Here is a 6,018-nt window from a genome sequence, read left to right as displayed (position 1 = left end):
AGTTGCAGTAGCTGGTTGATCAGATAAGTTCAATTAACAGCAATTTGAAGCAAGCTCAGATGATAAGGCAACATCAAATCGTGCAATTGATGCAATCTGGAGGCCACAAGCAGCAATCATGTACTCCTCTCGATCATCTGTTCACTGCTGGCTCGATGCATCACCTTGACTCTCATAAGGTTAGTTCTATGTGTAGTAGTTTATATACATGATGGCAATAATTGGCTTTGAGTAAGGATTTCTATATTGTATACACTATCTGATGCCCATGGAGTTTTAGACAAAGTCCCACTATAATTCCCACATTGTGAATTACTACAACATCATAAGCTTCTACAAGGGAGGGACCACAAGTCAGCCTCTGAGGTGAAAGCCATCAGTCCCTTGCCCCCAAAAACACCTAGCTAGGTGTGTGGTGCTTCCTAAGAAAAAGCTCATGATATTGAACACTAAAGGAAAAACAAGGGAAAAGAGCCCCTTTTCCCACATGGGAAAATATTAGAGGCCTTGTGATGGTGAACTGTTGTATAGGTTGTAGCATCAGATCTTCAGGATCATAAGGCTAAGAGTAACACTCATATCACCACAACAACGGCTATGACTAATTTTGATGAGAGTAGTACCATCATCATCATCATCATGTGGCTGAGCAGCACTGCAGTATACACCCAGCAGCTGAAACGATCTCCCGTAGCTAGTACTGCAAGTGATCATCACCCCCATCAAGCACCTGCTAGATCAACACCAAATTCAGGCCCATTTAAGGTACTGACCCATAATGATCAATATTCTGCACACTCTGCATGATTTTACCTGACAATGATCATTATCTCATTATCATCATCATCACAATCTGCATGATTTGCTCTTACAATGATCATTATCTCATCATCATAATCTGCCTTGCTGAAATGATCTGCAATTTCTGATTCACAATGCCCTGCAATGTAACAGTTCTACCCTTGTGGCAAAACTCAAGAGATAAGGCATTCAAACCTATACTGATTTTCCCCAATGATTACAGCCAATCACAACCTAGGACAGCATCTATTGGCCCCATATCCAATGCCAGAAGATCACCTGCAAACTCATAATCATCAGAGAACTTGATCTTGGCATCCTGGCAACAATGTCCGCTGATCATATGTTGTCCATTCGATATATCCACTTTCAGACCATGGTTTATCTCTGTAGCAACCAATCCCACTCTTTGCAATGTTCTGCAATTAATGAAACTGTGAGTGCTACCACTATCTACCAATACATGAATAGATCTGTCATTAATCATTCATTCCAACCTGATTGTGTCAGCATTTTTGGCACCCATCAAGGCATGAAGTGAGATGGTATACAGTGTAGATTGGGCATCCCAATAAATCTACTCATCATCCACAGGGACATTACCATTAGCATCACCTCTGACATGAAAAGGCATTGTAGGTTGATGCTCCAACACAGAGAGTGTTGGCTTGCGGCCTTTCGTGCCACATATAGGTTGAATATCAATCTCATGCATCACACGAGGGTTTGCTCAATAGCCCCACCCGGATCAAAGGGAAATGCAGTCCCCTTTGTGGCTTCTGGTCAAGAGATTCATATGCATCATGAGCTCCTGTCAATTCCTCATGAGAGACATCATGGGCGTGTGCTACATCAACCACTTCATCATCATCTGATAATTCAATTATCATGCTGAGTTTGGTTGAGTTGACATTCTTCATTTTGCACACATCTCGGTGCTCAGGTGTCCAATTCTCTCTACACCTAAAGCATAAATTTGCCTTTTTCCTACTATCCATTATGGCCCTGGAATGTTGTTTAACTTCTGATTTGTCAAAACCAGAACTGGGTTTGACACCTGACTTTGCATCCATGGGCCTGTATGGCTTTGCATATGGCATTTTACTCCCAGTAACCGTTGGATATCGTGGAAAGGGGGAAGCTGCTGATTTCTTATCGATCTAATCAACAAACTTTGTCTTCCTTTCAGCCTCATAAATAGTACCATAGGAGCTACCTGACAAATGCTTATACTTGCCATCATATTTTGGCTCAAACGCCTTAGCAAGATGGGCTTCTCGCTCAATGGTTTGAGGATTATGAGCTCTCACATCAGTAGCCAGAGAGGGATTTAAGCCTTGTATAAAATGCAGCAGCTTCCCCTTCTCAGAAATGTCCTATACAAATAAGGAAAGCCTCAGGAAATATCCTATACCATTGACACATTTAACTAAAAAGGATGTATCTTTTGTGTGGGCTGAGCCTCAAGAAAAGTCCTTTCAGTTATGGAAGAAGATGGTTTTTGTTGCACCTGTTTTGCAATCACCAGAATGGTCTTTACCTTGTCATATTTTTGTTGATGCCTTGAATATGGAAATTGGGGCAATTCTAATGCAGGAGAAGGTGAAGGGCTAGTATAGGCCAATTTACTATGCTAGCAGGGTTTTGTCATTTGCAGAAAGGAATTATGTAGTGACTGAACGGGAAGCTTTAGGCATGATCTATTCTCTGAATAAATTCAGACATTATTTACTAGGGAACAGGGTCATTTTTCATGTGGACCATCAGGCTCTGTTATATTTGATTAAAAAACCTCTGCTGTGATAGGAAGGTTGGCCAGGGGGATGCTTTTATTACAAGAGTTTGCTTTTATGATAGTTCATATCCCAGGGAAAAAACATGCTATTGCAGATTACTTTAGTAGGTTGGAAATAGGTGAACCACCCATTGGTGTGGATGATGAATTGCCTGATGCATCACTTTTTGAGGTTCAGATTGTTGAATCGGATTCTTGGTATGATCAATTGTTATCATTTTTGCTTGATGGAACTATATCAACTAAGTTCACCCCAGATCAAAGAAGAATGTTTGCTTTGAAGTCTAGGCCTTTTTTGGTGATTGCTGGAGCACTTTATAAGAAAGGCATAGATCAAATAATAAGAAGATGTGTGCCACATTTTGAATAGAAAACTATATTGCAAGAAGCACATTATGGTGCAGCAGGTGGGCATTTTTCTGGTGAGATTACAGGGAAGAAAAATTTGCACATTGGATTATGGTGGCCGACTGTATTGAAGGATGCATTTGATTTTGCCAAAAGTTGTGTAATTTGTTAGAAGAGTGGTCAGCCAGATAATGCAGATAGAATATCTGATCACCCAGTTTTGCCCTTAGAACCGTTCGAAAAGTGGGGCATGGATTTTGTTGGACCAGTTATGCCAACCACTCCAAGAGGGAACATGTATATTCTTGTTGCTACTGATTATTGCACAAAATGGATTGAAGCAGTAGCACTTAAGGATAATAAGGCTGCCACTGTAGCCAGATTTCTTTACAACAATATAATGACACGATTTGGATGTTCGGTGGAGTTGGTAAGTGATAGAGGTTCTCATTTCCTTAATGCTGTGATTGTTGATTTGACTAGTACTCATATGATTATGCACAAGAAGTCTACAGCCTACCATCCTCAGGTGAATGGTCAGACAGAGAGTACTAATAAGACATTGATAAGAATCCTCAAAAGAATTGTGGTGGAAAATCAGAAGTACTGGGATGAGAAATTGGATTCAGCTTTATGGTCTTTCAGAATAGCCTTTAAGGTGACAATGTTGAGAATCAGCAATCACACTCAAACAGCCTCTTTTGTATGGAGTCTCAGGGTCAAGGACATGCAGGCTAACTTATCCCATATGCACAATGGTGCTTACTGCAGTTTCCTACTTTCCTATAAAGCATTGTACTTGCTTCCTTTCTTAATGCAATGATAGTACTCTTTTCATTTCAGTAAAGTGTCAATGTCATTGTCCACATACACAAGATTGTGTTTATGATTCCAAGTCTCAATCTTGGAACCTAATTCACTTGTGTAACAAACAGTGTCCTTTCCATCATGAGTCTACACTTCTTTTTCCATCCTCCATAGCTTCCAGTTTTGCCATGCTCTAGATCCCGCATTTCTCACATGGTATCAGAGCCCAGTTGGGCATGGCATTGCTTGTCTAGCCTCTCTTGATTCCTTTCAACCTTAGTCTAGCTCAATGTCAGCTCATGACTTCATCTCCCAACTCTACTCTCACTGAAGCTTCCATGGCAGCCATAGCCAGCAGCACCCTGTCAGATTGAGCTGCTTATATCTCACTCCACAGGTCAAATCTCTTGGAGCTTCCTTCTGGAAAAGTATTCCCCAACTCACAAAGCTTCCCTGTATCACATCAATCTAGGACATTGGACCATCTGGAGCTCAGCATTGTGAAAATCCCCAATCTTTGCTCTGTGTCTGCCATAGCCAAACAGGACCTACCTTGCTTGGAGCTTCCATAACTCTTCAACCAGGCCATTTCAACCCATGATTTCTTCTAGGAAGTTGTTCCTCTGCTCAAGTCGCTTCATCCTGGCATGATAATCGATGACATTACTGCACCCTGGCTTCAGCATTGCGAAAATCGTGGAATCCTGTCAGAAATGCGCTTGCTGCTGTTCGACGTGACTGCGCGCTGCATACTGTCCACGATTTTGATGATTATGATAGGGCTTTTGTAGCCCATGAAATCAGCTTCCTAGGCATATAAATTTTTTTGAAAATGATCCACTGTAGCTCCTGCAATCAACAAAAAACCAGGTCCTTGTCTCAGAAACCCTAAATTCCACCATAGCCAAAGCTTCAAAATCTTGACATTTTTTTCATTGTTTCTCTCACTGAAGTTATCAACAGTGATTTTAATCACTGAGCAATACTCTCTCAAGTTCATTAAAGTACTATCACTCAGATCTGAAGGCATTAGCATCAAATCAAGAAGGGGAAGATCACTTGGAGTAAAAGACTTTTGTAGATTTGGTATTCATTGACACTCAGTTAGTGCTTTTTAGCACTTCTGTCTCTCAATCAATTCTTCTGTTGCTCAAATCTAATAAAGTCTGAAGTTGATTTGCTACTATTCCCGTAAATCTAACATGAGCAAAGACTCTCCAAATGCTCGATTCAAAGGAGTCGGATTTCACACTTGGCAAACCCGCATCAAGCTCATCCTGATGAAGAAGGGTCTCTGGGCCATCACAAATGGCAAAGAGAAGAAACCTCAGGACGCGGATCTTGCAACTACTTGGCAAAAGAATGATGACAGAGCTTAGGCCATTATCAAACTGGAGCTAGACGACAGTTATATTCATCATGTGGATAATTGTGAGACCTCACAGGATACATGGAAAAGACTTGACACCTTGTTCGGTGCACAATCTAAATCATCAAAGTATGGTCTCCTGATTGAGTTCTTCAGGCTTGAAATGAAGTCCAGCACATCACTTGCCACACATCTCAATTACATGGAAGGACTCCTAACCCAACTTGCAGGAATAAACATTAAAATGGATGAAGATGTTTGCATCGGTGTTCTACTTAAGAGCTTGCCTCCTGAATATAATAATGTATCAACAACTTTAATCAACATGCCAAATCCTGAACCTGTTGATATCCAGGCATCACTGTTAGAAGAAGAAAAGAAGCTAAAAACCAAAGAAGAACCAAGTACCTCTAGAGATGAGCATGCATTATATGTTGGCAACAGGTACAAAGGCAAGAAGGATCAGCTCTTTTGTGACTTCTGCAAAAGGACCGGACACACCGAGAAGTTCTGCCACGCAAGAAAGAGATCCCAAAAGGCCTATCTAGTCGCAGTCAAAGAAGAAGAAGAAAATGGAGCAAAGGAAGAAGATGAAGATGAAGACCACCAGGATCGGAAGGACAAGACTCATCAGTCCTTGTACTCTCATAATTCTGATAGATTGTTTTAATAGCCTTGTATTTTCCTTGCCCTAATGTTTCCTGCCATAAGCTTTGTAAACTCCTTATGTAACTTGGCATTATAGTCCCTGTACACTTTGTGAGGCCCCTGTTACAGCCTCTGGATGTCCACCATGTTTATGGTACCCACACTTAGTTTTTTCTGCAACAGCCTCTGGTGTTTTGCCATGTCTGTGGTATGCCCACACTTTGCAGGTGGTTCTCATTACAGCCTCTAC

At 41.2% G+C, this 6,018-nt stretch overlaps 1 pseudogene; it reads right to left on the bottom strand.

Moving 5' to 3' along the window:
- Window positions 1-880: 880 nt before the first annotated feature.
- On the bottom strand, window positions 881-4,437 carry LOC148035400 (uncharacterized; annotated as a pseudogene).
- Window positions 4,438-6,018: the final 1,581 nt, after the last annotated feature.

The sequence above is a fragment of the Lygodium microphyllum genome, chromosome 6 (genome assembly GCF_053477565.2).
Source record: "Lygodium microphyllum isolate KBCC chromosome 6, Lygodium_microphyllum_v1.1.10, whole genome shotgun sequence".
NCBI lineage: Eukaryota > Viridiplantae > Streptophyta > Polypodiopsida > Schizaeales > Lygodiaceae > Lygodium > Lygodium microphyllum.
Note: the sequence above shows the minus strand (reverse complement) of the source record. Positions and strands in the feature narration are given on the sequence as shown.